The sequence below is a fragment of the Callithrix jacchus genome, chromosome 1, assembly GCF_049354715.1.
Source record: "Callithrix jacchus isolate 240 chromosome 1, calJac240_pri, whole genome shotgun sequence".
In the NCBI taxonomy this organism is placed as follows: Eukaryota; Metazoa; Chordata; class Mammalia; order Primates; family Cebidae; genus Callithrix; species Callithrix jacchus.
Window position 1 is genome coordinate 115,295,075 of NC_133502.1, and position 20,701 is coordinate 115,315,775.

At 38.8% G+C, this 20,701-nt stretch overlaps 1 protein-coding gene across 50 annotated transcripts in view; it reads right to left on the minus strand.

Moving 5' to 3' along the window:
* The window catches only part of PTPRD (protein tyrosine phosphatase receptor type D), a 2,336,513-nt gene that overhangs the window by 530,542 nt on the left and 1,785,270 nt on the right, over positions 1-20,701 (minus strand). For 14 of the 50 annotated variants that reach the window (XM_078368972.1, XM_078368933.1, XM_078368905.1 and 11 more), the window contains exon 1: positions 19,294-19,525. The exons of 34 other annotated variants lie outside the window; for them this stretch is intronic. The gene's annotated coding sequence lies outside the window, so the exon portion shown is untranslated. Of the gene's footprint in view, positions 1-16,171; positions 16,214-19,293; positions 19,526-20,701 lie in introns of those variants that run through there. 2 more of the 50 variants (XM_078368861.1, XM_054243499.2) reach the window with 1 other exon arrangement.

The following is a 20,701-nucleotide window of genomic DNA, read 5'->3' on the forward strand; positions in this document are numbered from 1 at the left end:
CTCTAAGAAAATCTTAAGGGAGAGGGGCTCAGCTCAACAAGCTCTTATAGCAGAGTAAAAGTCCAATAATTGAAAAGTTATGATGACTGACTTAATCACAGACTTATGGAAAAATCAAAAGAGCAAGCAAACCAGAAATATCTTAAAACACATAATGACTTCAAATTAAGAAAAAAAATTTTAAGGAGTACTACAAATAATTGGGGGAAGGAAGGACAGTTTGATGCATCGTCTGAGGATGAGAAACTGACAAATTTGGAAAAAAACATTATTTAGAACCTTGCCTTATACCACAACCATATAGCAGTAGATGATTTAAAGAGAAAAATTTCACAACACAGTCCTCTCTTTTGAATCATTCATCTGCTGAGAAGTTTCACTTCTAAAAACAACATCATACCTCTTTTAAATTCAACTCAAAATTAACTTATTGGGAATATTTCACTGAACTTTGTACTATTTTCTAATACTTCTTGCAAATGAAAAAAAAAGAGAAACAACTTATTTAATCAATTAGTTCATAACAGTTTGACAGCTTTTTTAAAAAAATTCTATGTGCATATAACTCTTGGTTGTTAATTTATTATATGCTTTAGTTGGACTTTCTTCTGGCAAAACAGTAGGTGCTTTGTAGGATGAAAATAAATTAAATGATATTTCATGGTCAGTGAATGCTTTCAGGTACTTCACCTACATAAGCTTGAGAATCATGTGACCGAAAAATGGACATAAAACAGTAATGAGAGGAACAAAACACCAAAAACAAAGTCATAAGGAAATCTTAGGAAAAAAATAACCTTCTAATTCTAAACGTAAAATGAGTAATAAGAGAAAAAAGATCATGAACAGATTTGACTATATAAAATTATGAATAAAGATCCTGTACGTTAAGAAATCATTAAAGACCCATAAATGTACCAAGACATTTTCAGCACTTTGTAACAAAGTGGAAATTTTGTTTCATTTGTTATCGATATGACATAAAGTAAATATGCCTAATATATAAAGAACATGAACTAATGAATACAAACCCTTAGGCAAAGGAAATGTAGAGATAATTCATATAACAGAAATAATTACTTGCAAGCAAACATACGGGAGAAATTATCACTTTAGTAATTAAGGAAATTCATATTAAAACAATCATGAGGCAGTGTTTTGCCTATTAAACAAACAAAACCTAGATGATAATTTGCAGACTGACCAAGAGAAAAAATATTAGTAATTTTTTATTTTATTTTTACTTTATTTTTTAAAAATTTATTTTATTTGAGATGGAGTCTCGCTCTGTCACCCAGGCTGGAGTGCAGTGGCACAATCTTGGCTCACTGCAGCCTCTACCTCCAGGTTCAAGCAATTCTCCTACCTAAGCAACTTGAACAGCTCAGACTACAGGCGTGCACCACCATGCCTGGCTAACTTTTGCATTTTAATAGAGATGAGGTTTCATCATGTTTCCCAGGCTAGTCTTGAATCCCTGGCCTCAAGTGATCCACCCACATTGGCCTCCCAATGTGCTGGGATTACAGGCATGAGCCACCACACCCAGTCAAAACTAGTATTCTCAGTCTTACTGGTAGCATTATCAGCACTTCCATATAACAACCCTAAAAAGAAATAACGCAAACTATAGAAAAAGCTATCTCCAGTAAAATGTTCCTCAAAGTTTGTGTCGGTAACAGTGGGAGAAATGGGAAGAAGAGAACAATGTCTAACAACAGACAGACATATCTAGTCTGTGAAATATTGGGAAGCCATTAAAAACAGCAGTCATGATGGGGCAAGGTTGGAAAGAATACATCTATGCTAAAATAATATCTGATGTACTAAATGGCAAACTCACATACAGTATAGAACCAGAAAAATTACTCAAGTCAGAATATTAGGTTGTTTTCAGATAAAAGGATTATAAGCAAAAGGATTATGAACAACATATTATTTTGTGCTTCTAAATATTCTATAATGAGGTTATATTACTTTGATGACTTTAAAGTAGACGAATAAAAGTTAAGATATAGAAGGGTAACATGAGTAACCCTTTACCACTGTATTAGAGCAGTACATTAGTAGAACTATCTGTGGTTTATATTTGATATGGTTTGGCTATGTTCCCACCCAAATCTTATCTTGAATTCCATGTATTGTGGGAGGGACCCAGTGGGAGGTAATTGATTCATGGGGCAGGTCTTTCCTGTGCAAATGTTATGAGAGCCGACGGTTTTAAAAAGAGGAGTTTCCCTGCGCAAACTCTTTGCCTGCTGCCATCCATGTAAAATGTGACTTGCTCCTTTTTGCCTTCCACCATGAGTGTGAGGCCTTCCCAACCACGTGGACTAGTAAGGCCATTAAACCTTTTTCCTGTATCAATTACCCAGTCTGGGGTATGTCTTTATTAGCAGTGTGAAAACAAACCAATACAATCTTTTCTTTCAAATGACCCCACTGTTTATGCAAGCTGTCTCTTCTGACTCCACCATGTGCTGAACATACTTAAATGGACGCTCTATATTTCTAAGCCTTTCTGATCTCTAATCAGAATGTGAACTACCACTGGGATGCAGTAAGTCATTCAGTGGGCCCTACAGTTACATAAATTTCAAACATCACATTTCTCTGAAAAAATATCTTGCACATGCTTAATTTTTTTTACATATAATTAAATAACTGAAAATGACTGATTGTCCTTTTGTGGGACTTAGAAACATTTCCACACCAATTCTATCAATTAACTACAGTACTGTACTGGTTCTGATACTGCATCTTCTACAATGCTTGTAATGGTATGTACAAGGGACGTCCATCAACAAAGATCAGTGTCATGTGAATCACTGGGTTTCCTTAACAGAGCTCCCAGCCTCTTTTCCTATGATGACAACTTCAAGTTCTGTGTTATGACCTGGAGTGCTGTAAGTCTTGGCTTCAGAGTGGTAGGGATGAGATGAAATGTTAAATCTTTCTGGGGTAAAATGTGTGGCTGTTTTACACAGCTCCTGCACTATCATAATATTCCTGTGACCATCAAGATTTAGATCTCTAATTATAAAAGGGAACTTGATTTTCACCCTGATTACCAATGGGGCTGGTACATATAATCACAACTTAAAAACCAAGACTTGAAAAATGAGTGTCTTCAAGAGGCAAATGTTCCAGGCTTTTGGGGATTAACTGGTTAAAAGTAAACCTTCCACTTTTCCACTTTGTTACAAGGTGCTGAAAATGTCACCAAGCATAGACACTTCTGTCTTTGCAATTAACTGTCTTTGGTAAGAAAATAAATAAATCTGTTATAACAGAAATAGAAATAACCTTTTTTTTTTTTTTTAGTTAAAAAATGTGTTGGGGAAGAGTAGACAGTTCATGATTCTGAGCAAACATGAGATTATTATGTGCCGAAGTGCCCTCGGCATTGTATAAATACAATCCCCTACACCCCAACAGAGATCTTTTGGTAAAGCTATAAACAATGCTTAATATACAAATTTACTGTATTCTTAACCAACCACCTTTAAAAACCCTTACCTTTCAGAAACCTGTTTTTGTTCATTTTGATTATAAAACTGGATGTACACACTTACAGGGCCTCAGAAGTGACTAAAACGAAAACTGACATTGGCCAGGCATAGTGGCTCACTCCTGTAATCTCTGCACTTTGGGAGGCCAAGGCAGGTGGATCATTTGACGTCAGGAGTTCTAGACCAGCCTAGTCAACATGGTGAAACCCTATCTCTACTAAAAATGCAAAAATTAGCCAAGCATGGTGGCAGGCACCTGTAATCTCAGCTACTTGGAAGGCTGAGGCAGGAGAATCACCTGAATCCGAGAGGCAGAGGTTGCAGTAAGCTGAGATATGCCACTGTGCTCCAGCTTGGGCAACAGAGCAAGACTCTGTCTCAGAAAAAAAAAAAAAAAAAAAGACATCCAACTATTGCTGTATACTTTCTAAAGTCTTTTTAAAACAAAAATAACATCTTGCATAGTAATGAAAATGAAAAAAAAACAACAACAAAGAGCAAAAACCTACCAAAAACAAAATGCAAAACGAGCTGCAATAAAAAAACCCCAGAGCCTGTGATGCTTCCTATGGAAGGCGATAGAAACTTACAATGTGAAAGAAAAAGAGAAAGGAATTTGGGAACAATTCTTTCAAGGTCTGTGACCAAATGAGAGACCAAGTAGGAGAAAGGGAGACTATGTTTCCAAGAGGTGTAATACAGTTGCTTAGCTTATATCCTCCTCCTTTCCATGACTGCTCTATTACAGCTCTCTAGAAACCTTATACTGAGCCTTTAACTCTCACCTAGGGGTAGGAAGACTGTGGAGAGGAGTGGGTTAAAGCATTAGGCTCAGGACTGTCTTTAATAGTCTGTCTCTCATTCCCACCTAACTGTCAGGGGTGGAGTCTGGATGTCACTCATCTGCCCCTGGATTTCTTTCAATGGCTCCTAACAGGTTGTTCTGATATGTGCTTGTCAACATTAATTACATGTGACATTGGATTGGCATGATCTGTGACAAATTTCAAACGCACTATAATAAAGCAAAAGAGCAGGAGGAGAGATGCCAAGGGGAGGCTTTGACGGTGCTCTCAAATCCCCAGGAGACCCTTCACACCTCCCTTCTGCCCTGTCGGCCATCCTGACAAAGACATGCTTGCTCTGCATTGCACAGGGAGGGTTAAGACAGATCTATCTGCTTAGGACAGCCCAGTCTACACCTGTTGTCCCATTAAGACCATCCCCATTCTCTCTCACAGCATCCTATTTAGACATTAAATTACATAATCACCCCACTGCACCCCCTCTTCCACCTATATTGCCACTCCTTAATTCCTCCCATACAACTATGCAGTCACAATGGTTGAAGACAAAAATCACTTGCAAAGCAAGAGAAAAGACTCCTCGGGAAATCTGACAGGAGAGGTGGAACCGATAGTACTACATTTGTTTCTTTATTTGATTTCCATGGAAGCGTACTTCACATCGGGCTGGTACAAAATCAAAGAGTGTGTCTGTCATTAGACAAAACGCACAGAATCTGTTACCAATTCACTTTCCTTGAGAATGTATTTCTAAAACACAGTATCTTTCACTTACATCTTTCCTGCTAGAGTCAACTGGTATTCTAAGTATGTAAACAGTGTACACCTTGATTTTATTACATCTGTAACCTTGAAAAGATCAAATGATGTTTCAGAATGATCTGGTAGACTAGTGCTGTCTAATACAACTTAGTGCAATGCCGGAAATATTCTAAGTCTGCGCTGTTCTATATCGTGGCCACTAGCTACATGTGGTTATTAATCACTTGAAATGTAGCTAGCATGCATGAGGATTTAATTACATTTTATTTTAATTAAGTAACGAGGAGAATTGGTTTCTTAAGTTAGAAAATTGGGATTTAAAAAGATCTGCCTTCCATTCTCATCTCCTCGGTGCTTTTGTTTTGTTTTGTTTTGTTTTTTGTTTTTTTTTGAGATGGAGTCTCACTCTGTCACCCAGGCTATAATGTAGTGGTGTGACCTCAGCTCACTGCAACCTCCGCCTCCCGGGTTCAAGTGATTCTTCTGCCTTAGTCTCCCAAATAGCTGGCACTAAAGGCACATGCCAACATATCTGGCTAATTTTTGTATTTTTAGCAAAGACAAGGTTTCACCATATTGGCCAGGTTGGTCTCCAACTCCTGACCTCGTGATCCACCCATCTCAGCATCCCGAAGTGCTGGGATTGCAGGTGTGAGCCACCTCGCCCGGCCTCATCCCCTGAGTTTTTATGAGAAACGTCACTAAATTTCCTCACCAAGGCAGATATTATCTGCTATGGAACCTTCCTCCCTCTCAGAACCAGCAATGGGTTGGCAAGGACCCCATTTCTGGCAATGTAACAAGGGCAGTGCCGAGCCCAGAAAGGACTGACCATAGGTTCCAAAGACCAAGATGGAGAAGTCAGCTGGAGTAAGGAAACCTCTTCGATTCTTGGGGTCTTAGGTTCCTCAGCAAAACAACCTGAGGTTGACTCTCATCTCCTTTCTAGCACCTTTCGAAAATTTCTAATTAGCTCTCCGAAAAACGGCCGTCACCCATGATGAAGAAACCAACATGGCCCATTTGACAGTCAGAAATGTATTTGGTTCTCTCATCCAGAGGCATGGAAACTAATTTGTCGCTCTAGTACCTAAATATTCCAAAAGAAGAGTTTTGTGTCTAAAATATCTAGAAGGTCATTTATTTCCTTTGTCTATGTATACATAATATCATGTTCATACAGGCGTGTGGATACAATCTTTTATCTATGTGTTTGTTACATCATTATTTCTCTCAACACTAGTTGCAAAGAACTAGTTCCAGGAGGTGTAATACAGTCATTACTGGAAAGCCCTACCACATCCATGGTATGTCTTTCCTTCTGAATAACGAAAAGATTATTTTGAAAGATTTACACAATCAGAAAAGGTGACAGGCCTTTTAATACATTTGTTAAAAAAATTGTGAATCACATTTCCATTCCTTTTACTAAGTATATTTTGTATTTAACATGAACAATAGTCACTGAGTAGCTTGGTATACTTTTTAAAGGTTTCTATCATTTTTAAATGCCTTGAAATAAAATATCATTCAAAATGAGGCCAAGATTATGCATATTTTAAAAAATTTCTCAAAGAAACTAACCATCTGTACAATAATACATTGTCTGCTCTACCAAGGTGATTTATTAAGGATAATGAAGCATATGATTTAATAGCTGCCGCAAATCCTTCTTCAAGTAAGATGGGTATAAATAATACAAAAAGATGGTCCAATAATAGCCAAATCCCAGGCTAAGAACTATTCTATGTGCTAGGTCACAGGAAATTACATGAGCTCAATTAACTGTGGAGCGAAGTGAAGCATGGCTAGGCAGCTAAGGATCTAACCACCTCTCCTCTTTTAGCAGGTTATATTATTATTTAGTGAAACCAGTAAGCTCTACTACCATGGTGGAATTTGAGTAGCTTTTTCTCACATTACAACATAAAGCTGTCCAATTAAAAATGGACATTACCAGCACAAGTTTTCTAAAATCTTAAAATTCCAGATCTCTAAAATTTGTCAGTACAAATTATGCTTGCACTGACAAGTATAATAGTGCTTTGCTCATCCTTACATTCCCACGGTACTTTGCACTTAGCAGAGTTTAATGTCTAGTGCTTTAAAGAATGGATGTATAAATGGGAAAGCAGGTGAGCGAGTGAATAAAATGAGGTCTCTAAAATCCTTGCAGAAAAAAAATGCAATTCTGTGTTCCTCTGAGACCAGGCACTAACATTTAACATCACTTATACTTTTGAAAAACTTTGCATGGCCAGGTCAAAAGGTTATCTCTTTTGGAGGCAAAGCTTTCCTTCAGTCAGTGTCCTATAAAGAAAACAAGTCGCCAAATCGTACTTGCCATTTGAATATAGTATCTAAATATTGGCTCTTGGTTGCAACCTGACATACCCCTCTCCTGGCTAGCTCTGGCAATATTCGAGATTTTACAAGGCCCTGTGAAATCAGTGAGGCAAATTTCTAACAATAGGAAATACAAGCCATCTAACATGTCAGCTGTTTGGCATGAAAGACAGCCTGGCTGTGCCTTAGAGGCATGGCATAGCCATTCATTGATTAGCTGGCACAGCCAATCCTGTCCCTATGCCACCCAGCAAGTCCATCTGAAACAAGATTAGATGCTGCAAATCCTAGAGTTTAAGTAACAATGGGTTTCAGAAAATGTCCATGGCTCAACATAAACAAGAGGCCTCTGTGTGAGACATATGTCACCTTCCCCCGAAAAAAAGTGTATGCTTCACCAGGCACATTTACCACCAGCATATTTCCACACTGCAGTTCCTCCAGCTCTTGCTCTTGTGAGTCTGGCTTGCCAGAACTGAGATCAATTTTATTAGATACCATTAGTCTCTGTTAGGGCGGTCATTTGAATAACAACAGATTGGCAAGTATAAAACTAAGGCACCTGTTGTACATTTGGCAGCCTGGATGAGGCCCCTTAAAACGAAAACAAATAAGAGCTATAATCATGCCAGGCAATTGCTTTTGGTTCAATAATGGCCATGTGTCAGAATTAAGTGCATCTGGGAATTGCTACCGCAGCCAGATGTAAAGGCAGATTTGTCTTGTCTAGTGGCATATGAGTAGATACACACACTCTACTGAGATTTGGCTTTGTCCTGGTTTGGTAAGGAACTAGGTGAGTAGAACTTCACTCAAAATAATAGAAAATTAAGATTAATTACAGAGTAGCAATTGACAAAATTATCATAAACTGTAGAATCTTAATATACGGGTTGTAAGATTTGGGCCATGAACTCACCTGTGAGTATTCTGGGCACACTAATTTGTTTGCAGGATACTCAACAAAGCATCTCAATGTTACCATTACACGGAGCTGGGCTACGTAGTAGGTGCTGAAGATGTCACTGGGAACACTGGCTTCCAGGTACTCATAATAAAACACAAGATGTCACACATGAACACTGGCTTCTAAGTACTCATAATAAAACAGAGTATAAAAAAGCAATTACAATGCACTATGAGGGATGCTATACGTAGAATTTATTCAGCACTCTTAGAGCTCAAAGAAAGGTACCCAGACTTGGTAGGAAGGAAATTTTCCAGGAAGAGTTGTCAGCTAAGCCATTCCCTGAAGGAAGAAAAAAAAAACAGGCAAAAATGGAAGGCGTGGGGGACATTCCGTATGGAAGAGAGAGCGTATGCTCCAAATTACAATAGAAAGAATCAACGTGGTACATCTGGGAAAGAGCGAAGACTTTAGTATGGCTCAAGGGTATAGTATTAGGGATGGAATAAGTGGGGAAGAGAAAATGAATATGAGGTTGGCAAGAGACAAAGCAGAGGAAAGGACATCAAAGGCCAGGTGCCTTTTGCTAGGAGTATTTCAAGCCTTTTATAGAGAGGAACAGGAAGTCACGGAAATATTTGAGAGCAAGGAATGACTTATCACACTTAGCAGATCCTTGAGTTTCTTAAGGATCATACTGGCTGCCGAGCAGAGAATCAACTATAGTGAGGTCAAAATCAAACACAGGGAGACTGCAATCCAAGCATAAGAAAATGAGGGTCTTTCAACAGATGATACCTAATGACATGAAAAGACAGCGAAGTATTTAGTGGAAAGGAAGTTAATATTTATACTGGTATCCTTGAAATAACAAAAGTGTAATGGAGAGAAAATAGATTTTAAATGATAAATTTAAAATTCAAAATTTAATATTTTCCCAAAATCATTTTTTTGGTACATATAAATCAAATTCAGGTTGAGTGAGTCAGATTAAAATAAACTTAGCCAAGTAACTGAATATACATAACAGTATTATTAAACTTGCCATTCTTAATTTGTACATATTATCATTTTAAAATGTGTACTGATAACCTAACTATAAAAGAACCTTTGCTACATATTACCTAAAAAAGTACACCCTGCTTCAAGCTTCTAGGAAGTTATGTTTATAGATTAACCGGCAGAAAAACATATGGCTAAATAGGCCAGTGAATGCATGGAGAAGCATTTTAGAAACCTGGGCAAAGAAGGCTTAATTGTTCAGATATCAAAAAGGCCATAAAAGACCGAATAATTTTCCATGTAACTTTATTTTATGTACCATGTCTGATTTAAAACTTCAGGGTGCCTTCTTGTCAGGGAAAAAATGATTTTCCAAATCATCAAACAAATATAACATCCTGTATTTTATTATTTATAAACCATAATTAATCAGATATAGTTCTCTGAGGATTTACAGAAAAGGAGAAAAGGCTGAACTATTATAAAATAGGTTAAATGGAAAATATAATCAAATCATCCATTCTTATTGATAATGAAACTAACAGGTGAAGGGAAAACAAGAGTATTTTAGAAGACATTATAATTGACAAAAGTTTCTCAGATAAAATGGTATAAGGCAGGCTGCCAATAAGCAGAATGCATATATAATAGTCATTTGGCATAATTCCATTTGTTTGATGGGCTACTGCTCTTCAGATACCCCTGCTGGATCTCTATTTCTCTTGATAAAAATGCTTTTGATTTCTTACCTGTTGGGCAGCTATGAAAATGGCAGCTTTTGTGATTTTAAAAACTATTCTTGGTGGAAATATTTCATTTAAACACTTCTGCTCCAGGACTGACCCCAGAGCTCAGGCAGTTGTATCAAGGACTGAAAAGCATAAAATTTTAGAGCTGGAGGCCATCTGAGGGAAAAAAAGGTCATCTAATCTAAACCCCTTTAGTAAAGAAATGGTTTTTTCAATGCCTCCAGTCTCAAGCAGAGAAAGGAACAGAAGATACTCTTCAGAAATGGTAGAGAGACAACATACACAATGCTTAAGATTTTTCTTTTTTCTCTTTTTTCTTTTTAATTTTTGAGACAGAGTCTTGCTCTGTTATCTAGACTAGAATGCAGTAGCACGATCACAGCTCATTGCAGCTTCGATCTCCTAGACTTAAGCCATCTTCCCATCTCAGCTTCCCAAATAGTTGAGACCACAAGTACACACCACCACATCTGGCTAAATTAGCTTTCTTTTTATTTTATTTAATTTATTTATTTATTTTTGGTAGAGACAGGGTCTTGCTATATTGCCCAGGCTGGTCTCAAGTGATCCTCCTGCCTTGGCCTCCAAACATAGATTTTTCTTGAATTTAAATCAAGAAAGCACCATGCCACTGGCATACTTGTCTGGAACATGTGAGATAAACATATTTTTTAAATCATATATATCATATACAAGAGTGAGGACATTAAGAGTGAATAAAACATAAAATTTGGGATGCTTAATTTAAAATCTTAGTCCTATGTCCCATCTTTATTACATTTATCTATGTAATCTTGGGCAAATTACTTAATCTCTCCATGGATTAGCCCTCTCCCGTGAAATGATGATGTTAAAAAAAACCATCCTACTTACATAGAATATTATTTCAGAGATTAAAGGTAACACTAGAGGTGAGGTGCTGAGCAGAAGGCCTGCATATAATAAACACTCAGTAAATTTTAGAAATAATCACTATTACATATCAACCACTACCACTATACCTGTAAATCTGAGAAAATTAATGAAATTTTTCTCATAACAGAATTTTAATTGTCACCCATCTCAGGGTCCTGAACATTTTGAGAGGTTTCTGTTGAATAATTATTCTTCACATTTCATGGTTTCAATTATATTCAACTCAAAATTCTTTAGTTCAACTCGATTCAATGAAAAGGAATAGCACTTGAGCTGAGCATTAAAAAATGAGAGAATAATAGGATATCGATAGACACAAGTGAGGACAGCTGGTAAGAGAAAGGGGATTCCAAGAATAGTACTGGTAGAACCAAAGAGGTGCCCCAAAGCAGAGCCTCTTCAATGATTGCAGGGAATCTGACACTGCAAAAGGGCAGAATATCACAGGGCCATGGTGAGGAAGAAGGCTGGACATGCACATTTGGAGCAGACTGCAAAGGGCTCTGATGGCTGTGCTGAGTATTAAGCACTTGATCAAATAGACTTGAGAAAGTTTGCATTTCATAAGGCAAAAATTAGGAAGACTCAGAGGAGAAATGAGAAAACGCAAAGAACACATAGGAAGCTGTGTCTGGAGTGCTGAACACATAGTAAAGGTAGAAATGAAAAGGAAATAAAGTTAAAAGACTATAGGAACAGAATCTACAAATTTGCCTCGGGACAAGAAGAAAGGGAAAAAAAGAGATAGGGATGACACCGAGGTTTCTAATCCAGGGACAACTCAGAAGAAGTATGAAGAAAAGGGAAGTAGATATGAGTATGGATGGCAGATAATATTTGGGGTTTATAAAATACAATGTTTGGGATACAGGAGAGTCTCTCATTTCCCAATCATGTAACAAGCAGATAGAAATGAAGGTCTGGAACTCCAGAGACAAGCTAGGAAACATATTTTGAAGATTATCTATGTACAAATTATTGCTTCTATGAGAAGTGGATAGAAATATGGCAGGAGACAGTATAGATAGCCATCTGAAAGGGGATATAGATAAAATGAAAATAAGAGACTTTAGAATGGAGATGGAGAGGGAGTTCCATATAGATGAAAAAAGTGAGTGTCAAAGAAGTAACACCAAAGAACAACTTCCATCCATGGGACATTTCCAATGGAAGATGCTTCCGATATTTTATTCCTCTAGGAAAACATAGTTGCCTCTTTTCTTCCCCTCACCCAGAAAGGCAAAAATGGTTACCTGGCCAGAAAGCAGATTTAAGATACATCCAACAAACTACTCTTATTTCTAGCTACCCAAATAATTGGATAGATCTTTTTAAAATAAGACATAAATCAATTTATCTATAAAATCATAATGAGCTATTTCAACCAGAGAAGTCTGTTGGTTTGCTTTTCTCTTAAAATTCTCTAAAAGTACTTCAGTTAAGTTACTATTACAAGTAGTTGGAATGTGTTTTCACAGGGAGTCCAGGATATACTTGTGTAGTAAGAAACCATTAGAGCATACTCAAAAAATGTCCCTTTAGTTGGGATGGGCCATTAGGAAGGAAGACAAAGAAAAATTTTATTTTAAACATTGCAAACAAATGTCTTATTGACCTACAAGGAGACAATGGATCAGCATTTGATGTGTCTAGTCTCCTGTAAAATTGTACTGGTGGATCTTTGAGAGACAGAAAGCAGTAAATTCCTTGCCTCCATCAATACATTTGACCTCAGAGCAAACCCCACAACTGGCTACAGCCACCCACCATCCATCATTGCTCTTGAAACCTGATATTTCAGGGAAGGACAGCTGCACTGGGCAAAAGGCTAAACAGCTTTCTAAGATGCATTACCACTAAAGAAAAAAAAAAGGCACTTATTTTGGTTCAGTATTTTAACTAACTGCTTTTTTAAACATTTCTTCCCCCAAACTGAAGCTCTAAATCAAATACCTTCAGGAATATATTAATACGATTTAGACTTTAAAGGGAAATGTTCTCTTTGTGCATTCTAGGTAAAATTATTTCTAGCTTTTGTTTTTAAAGCTTTCTAAGATAAACAGCACACTATGGCATGCTGATATGTACAGACTTTAATAAATGTGCTAAGCAGAAAAAGATAGTTCTAGAATCTACTATAATTATAGCAGTACAAGCAGAGGGTCAATAGGATAAATGTACATAAAACACCCATATCCAACAGATCTTAATTTTTAAGTCAGGTGGCAATAACTTTTAACAAATAGCTAAAGACAACAGAACTCTATCATAGGAACTAGTGTTACTGAATATGTTCATCACATGACTTCTACATTGAAGAATTACCTAAATTTCAAATACAAAATAAGATAAATTTCTATGATCCAACTGGATATTCATTACATGTGTTGTTACTCCCTCCATTTTACAGATGATGAAAGCAAGATTCTGAAATGTTTTATCATTTCCCCCAAGAGCCCTCAAATAAGTGGCAGAACTGAGGCATAAATTCAGTTTTTCTTATAGAAAGAATTGAATGTTTTTTTCACTATAGCATAAAAAGAAAAGAAACTGGTTGAGATTTTGCAATTATTTAGCATTATCTTAATACGTATCATATAAACCTGCATGGTTAAATGAGAATTAACAATAACTAACTTCCAATAACTAATTTCCAATTAGTTATAAAATCATAACTAATACAACACTTTTAGTTAATAAAGGAAATCCAGCTACTTACGGTTAGAAAAAAAAAGATGTTTTTGTTACTTGTGATCCAATCATTACACAGGATCATTTTATATATTTGAAAGTATAATTTCTCCAAACCCCAAAGCATTACTGAGAAAGGCTCTTTTCTAAACACAATTCCCAATTCTCAATTTAGTTAGTTAGGTACTGCTACATTAAAGAACATAGCTCAAAGGATGTTAATAAAAAAAAAAAAAAAAGACAATTGAGAATATATAAATTTAATCAATCTCATGCAACTGCCAGAGTTACAGACAGTTAAATCTAGTAAATAGCCACATGGCAAAGGTCGCAGTGCTCCTGACATTGTTATCAGAATGTCAAGTAAGAAGCAAACTTAGCCTTTCTGGTCAATGAATTCAAAGAATTAAGAGAAAGGCTTGACTCAGATGGCTGCTTTGGCTCTTATAATTTGCTGTAAATGCTGGAGGAGCCAAAGTGGGGACCTGCCACCTAAAAGCTGCCATCTGCAAAGGAGAGCAAAGCCTGCTTGTCGCAGGTGAAGACGAAAGAACATCTAAGTTGTTCCAATACTATTTGCCTGCCAGTATACATGACCTATGAGCTGACAGACAGAATGAGCTGTCTTCACTTTCGAAATCATCATCTTTTTCATTTAGTTTACTCATCTATGACACATAGGGATTTGATTTGAAGGACAACAGAGGTTAAAAAGCCATGAAAAAGCTCAGTTTTGCTGTCTCTTTCTTCCCCCCTTTGGTAATTTTCAAAATGTCATCGGCCAACTGAGTAGTATTAATATGGTCCTTTTAATGTAACAGCATCCAACTAAAAATAATGAACAAGAAGATGCAGAATTAATTATTTTGTGAGAAAGGAGGGAGACATTACAGGCATTGTTTTAGTCCATTTTTTCCCTGTGAGTTGCTTCCAGGAGCGTGGCAATACACAAAGGACATTAATACTTGGCGCACATAATATCTAAATCTTAAAAATATTTTATAAATAAAATGTTAAGAGGAAAAACCACAAATGGTTGATTTCTTGAAAGCAAATGGGTAATTTATTAAAGGGGAAATGAGAGACATAGTTCTTAAACGTAATTTTATGAACTATGTTTTGTAAGAATTCTATTTAATTCTCCAGTCTAACGCCATCATGATGACATTACTTTTTAGGTTACATTAGGTCAGAGACTGCTGTAACATATAAGCGTTTGCTCTTTGACCTTCCTAAGACTTATGATGCAAAGAAAATGCTGAACTTTTACATCTGAGGCAATAATTTCATACAATGAACAACCAGGAAGCATAAGTCATATATTCTTTTAGCTATCTTTCTTAAGGCCTTAATTGTGGAGAGCTAAAATGCATTTTTAGTTTGTTTAAAAACGGAGAGAATTTGGACACTGTGGAAACAAATGTAAGCCAAGCATGACATTTTAATAAGTGTTACCAACTACTAATTAGAAGCAAATGAGATTACCCATATAGAAAATATATCCCAAACAAACCTATCCTTTGGTAGAAATGTCACTGCGCCATGAAATTACAGAAGCTTAAACAAGTGATGTTTGTTCAAATGAAATTTACTGACAAATCCCTTCTAAGCAATCTTCTTTCACATTATCAGATTTCCTCAGCTGATGTGTTATATAGGAATTCCCAATCTTGTAGTTCACAGAGAGAATAACTCCTCCCTTTGCTCTTTCTTGGCAAATTGCTGATAATATAAAAAGGCATGTTTTAAAATACTGATTTCGCTTGAAGCAGCAAGTTGCCTTTGTGCCATCACAAGTAAGTAGCTTTCCTAAAAGATTTTTCTAAGAAACTAAACAGTAGAAAGATGAAATAACAACAAAAAAGGCAAATATCTCCATAAGGCAGTAAGAGATTCAGAATAAATTTGGCTTAAATCACATGTAACTGCTGTCACTTTAAGAAAATGAGAAAATGTAAAGCAGTCTTTGAATACTCTGGGAAAACTGGATAATTATATCTTTATATTTAGCACTTCATATAGGTGGGCATGTAATACAAATCCTGTATATTTTGTGACCACTAAGTTGAGTACACTACATACAACGTAAAGTTCATTTTCGAGATTCCTGGAAACTTTTGGGAATTAAAAAGGTACCATGATTAAAGGTTACCTGCATAGATATTTTAAGTGTAAACCTAAAAGTCTCATGCTCCTAGGATCACAAGTTAGAGAACACACACACACATTCAACTCTTATACCACCCACAAATACACAATGAAACTAAAGATGGGTTGTTTTAAATAAAGGGTAAACTAAAGAAGGAAAGTTCTAAAATACAATCACCTTTGAAATATTGACCTTTCTTGAAATGATACTTTTCATATGTGATTGTGTTAATGAATTCTCATTTGCCCATAGAATCCTTTTAAAAATAGAACTGTCCAATAGTTTGATATATCAAGTTTGGTCTGAAGGAAATCCAATATGCAAATACTTACAGTTGTGCTCTTACAAATAGTCACCCTCGTCAGTTTGAAAAACTGAAAATCAACAAAAGGACAGTTTAAGTATACTTGACCCTATTGCCTAATGTCTCTCAAGATTGCCATGGCTGGTCGATTTCAAATCTGTGAAATTGACACTTAAAAATGTATAGTGCATCTTCAGTCCAGGTCCCTCACATGCTGACTAAACTGTGGTCACAGCATCAGATTCTCCTTCCATACAAACTTGTACAGCGCTTACAAATCCAGTTTAATCACACCATCAATCTATGCCTACACTTCCCTTAAAGTAATTTTGCTTCATTTATCTTTTAACCCCACATTATGCAAATAACATCCTTATCAGTCCAATAAAGAAAAGTTATTAATGTCCGTTCTTGTTTATCTTTGCCATACACTGAGAACTGGAATCACATATGAATTCGCACCAATACCACTTCTCTTTCCTATTTTTCACACTCTATATGAAAAATCATAGTGTCAGAGAAGCCCTAAATAACATTCTTGAAATAGTCTTCAATTATCATCTATAACTAGTATCAGAATATGAGTTAATGCATTAAAAAGAAAAAAAAAAAAACCTGGGGGAATGCCTACTTGAATGTTTTTTTAAATGTCTCTCTAGGAAGGGTTTGCATGCCATACCAGGATACCTCCTGGATATAAGAACAGTTATACAGGCCCCTAGTGGCTTAGCAAATAGCAGCAGATGAGGGGATTCCAATTCTTGGTTCTAGACTTTGAGATATTCTGGATTTAAATGAGTGTCAATCTTAAAAGGCAAATCAAATCAGTGTATTTAATACTCTAAGCAGTTTTACATCGATGGTTATCTACCTAATGTACATATATTAAAATAAATTGCTGCATTTCATTACTTGAGTAACTGCACAACTGCTCTGGCACAAGAAGAATCTGTGTTACATAACCTACACAATAAAATGTTTAATTCATCCACCTCTTTACATGTCACGCAAAAGTAATATATTACTCAATGATATTAAAATATATTTGAGAGAGGCATTGTTCCTTTTTGATTCTTATTCCTATTATTATTACTGAGGGCTATAAAAACAGATGATTTCTATGTAAAGTACTCAATATTTAAAATAAGATACAGATAAAAATTGAATGCCACTTTTACAGGAGTAAAAATCTATTTCCCAATAACAGCCAGTGATACAACTCACACTAGAGTGCACCTATTTTAAAAGATCTACAATTAATAACACCCATTAATCCCCCATCTCCTTGCTGTCCTTCCTTCACAAAAGAAAATTCCAGGCAGGCACATTTACAGCTTTTAGCAATTTTTAACTGGACACAATCTGACAGCTGAATTCATGAAACTGACCAGCTTGTCAATTTCACACTTTGAAAGTACAATAATAGCTGATAGCATGAGGGTGAATTTAAGAAATCTGCCACAGAATTGCTGGCTCCATTGAAAAGCAAAGTACAGTACATAATTATGGAATGTGGGAGGTAGGCAAAATTTTACTGTCCATTTAGGATGTCTGTTTCAGTAAGTCAGACATGGAGCATTGAAAATGTGTTCTTTTTGCTATACTATCTGTGGCATAACACAGAGTATATATTCAAAGTAAGATGCGAAGCCTTTTCCTGTATATTATCGTATTACACATACAACTTGATCTTTAAGTTAGTATCATCTACCGATCCCTTTAAATTACAATGTTTCAAGTCTTGGTATATCATCCTTGTTTTACTCAAGTTGAGCGGTTGGTGTGTGCACTCTGCAACAGAGGAAAAATTAGTCAAAATGGTCAGAAGTATCTATGGTTAAGCTAACTCCCCACAGATGTGCTACAGGATGGTTGGAAAAAAATACACCAAAGGGTAAAGTCCACATTTGTAGCTCAGTAAATCTTACAGAAAATCTATCTCAAGTTATAAGCAGTTACTAGCCTCTGAGAGGTTCAAAATGCATGAGCTCCACTCTGTTAAGTCCCTGACACTGTGTCTTTGGGCAGGTAAATACACACACACACACACACACAAACACACACACACACACATATATGAAACTTTAAGAGAAAATACAGGTTGAACAATCCCTCAGGAATCTTCCCAGATACTTAAGGTGTAGATTAGGCTGGGGGGATTACTCTGAGAATTTCAGAAAGCAGAGGAGACATTTGGCAAGTAGCTTACTGGGAGGCGAACTGGAAACAATACAAGTGGATCGTAATAGTCCTGGTTTTTGGAGAATGGAACTACTATCTCGAACACCCAATTAATGAAAGCCAACCTCGCACTTGGTGTTTAAGATTCTTTAAGCCTAAGACTTAAAAACTGACTTCACCTGTTAGTGCTTTTAAATGAAAATCAATGTCCAAAGAAGCAATGCAAGTTTTCTACACACCTACGTAAAAGCTACAATAAATCTATGGGAACGCAAAGCACCTTTGGTTTGTTCGTGGCTTTCTTTTTAAAATTGTTTCCTACAACTTTGACTCTTCATTATAAATTATGCGTTCCTTTCCCTACGGAATGAATGTGTGCGTTAAGCACACCAGATTCCCGCAGCTGAACTACGAGCTTTGATTCTGCCATGGAACGGTCTCCCAAACAATCCCCCTCCTCTACGGCAGCCGCGAAGACTTTGTGATTCCTGCTATTTCTCCTTCTCCCCACTAGTTCAGATGAAAGAAAGAAAAAGAAATCGCCCCCTCACCGTAATCTGCCCTCCTTAAAACGATAATCCCTGCCTTTAAAAAAGGCGGTGGCAGAATCCCCGGGTAAGGGTGAATTGCCCCACCGCTCCACCATTTCCCCCAATACTACGCCCACCCTAAGAGAAGAGAGCGGGGGTCGCACAAACACACATACCCGGACACCCCCATTCTCTAGAATCGCCTCTCCCCGGGTCTGAGGTTTCAGGCGAGAAGTGAGCCCTGCAGGGGAGGACCTCTGTCCGGGGAGGTGCAGAGGAGCAAACTGTGCGCTCTGTGCCCCGGCGCGGGGCTCGCGGAAGCGGGAGCCTGTCGCTCGGGCCGGGGAGGCGCCGGCAGCCGGAGCCGGGCGCAGGGTGAACCCCGAGCAGCAAGACTGGAGGACTCACGAGGCGGCCCGGGTTAGTTCCCGGGACTTACCTGGTCATTTTGGCTCCGGGCAGCCGCCGCCACCGCCTCCCGCGCCGCCACCAGCACTTTCCTCCAGCGCCTTCGCGCCCCGCCACGGCCGCGCAGCCAGCGCCGCCGCCTCCGGGCGGCCAATTTAATCCCGCCGAGCAGCGACCGCCGCCGCGGAAGCCCCCCTGGTCGCCGCCGCCGCCCAGCCCTCGTGCGACCAGCCCAGTCCAGAGCGAGGAAGTGGAAGAGAGTCAGCGAGTGAGTCCAAAATCCCGAAATCCAGCATCCGAGGGAGCGCGTCCCCCCGCCCTCCCTCCACCCCTATCCCCTTCTCCTCCTCCTCCTCCTCCGCCTCCTCCTCCTCCTCTTCCCGGGCCGTCCTCTTGGCCCTTCAGAGCCCGCGGCTTCCGCGGCGGTTTCTCCTCCTCCCGCTCCTCCTGCTCGCCCTGCGCCCGCTTCTCTCGCCGCCGCCGCCGCCGCTGTTTGTCTCCTCTCCCTCCTCCTCCTCCTGCTCTTCCTCCTCCTCCCACTCCTCGATGCTTCGCCGCTCGCGGCTGGGGGGTCCGGGGCCGCGTCTCCTCTCCTCCCTCCGCCTCTCCTGTTTCCTCCTTTCTGCTGCCTCTTTTAAAGCGGATTCTTTGGCCACAAATAGCAACTCGGCTGCCCCCCTCGGTCCCTCCCTCCCCTTCTTCTCTTCTTCCCCCCAAAAGTGAAGCGCACGAGAGGTAACCAGAAACTGAGGGGGAGAGGGGTGCGAGGCGACCCTGGGAAAAGGCCCGAGCAGAGTCAAGGGCCGGGAGGTGGGGTGGCCAGCCCAGCCCAGTGCTTGGACCTGCCGTGAACCTGGTAGTTACAGCTGCAGACGAGGTGGTTTGGTGGGGAAATTAAACGAAAAAGCTCAGGAAAGTAATTGGAAAGGCTTCTCTCTTTGTTTCCTTGTCTGGGTGATTTCTAAAATCCTCGTAACGTGCTGGGGATCCCACGGAATCGCTGTGCTCCAGCGCTGGGGGATTGTGTGTGCGCGTTGCCTGCGCGTGAGTGTGAGTGTGGGTGCGCCCGGACGCGGGGAGAGCCGGGCCCGCTGCGCCCGCTGGCGAATCCCTGAATCCGGACCACTGACCCACTGAAAGGACCAGAGAGCTGGATGAAGGAGGGGCAGGCAGGAGAGGTGGTAGAAGGAGGCACCACACACCCACCCACACACACACACCACACACACACCAGAGGAGGGGGCGGGGTGACGTCACTCCCCAGCATCCATCCACCAGGCCAGAAAAGACCCTCTTCAACCGATTCACTCATCTCCTAAGAGATGCACACCCGGGCGCTTCCTGCTCTGCGTCCCAGCGCAAAGAATGAAAAAATGCTGGTCGCGCCCTATTCACAGCAGTGATAATAAACATAGGGAGCGTGCTTTAATGAGACACAG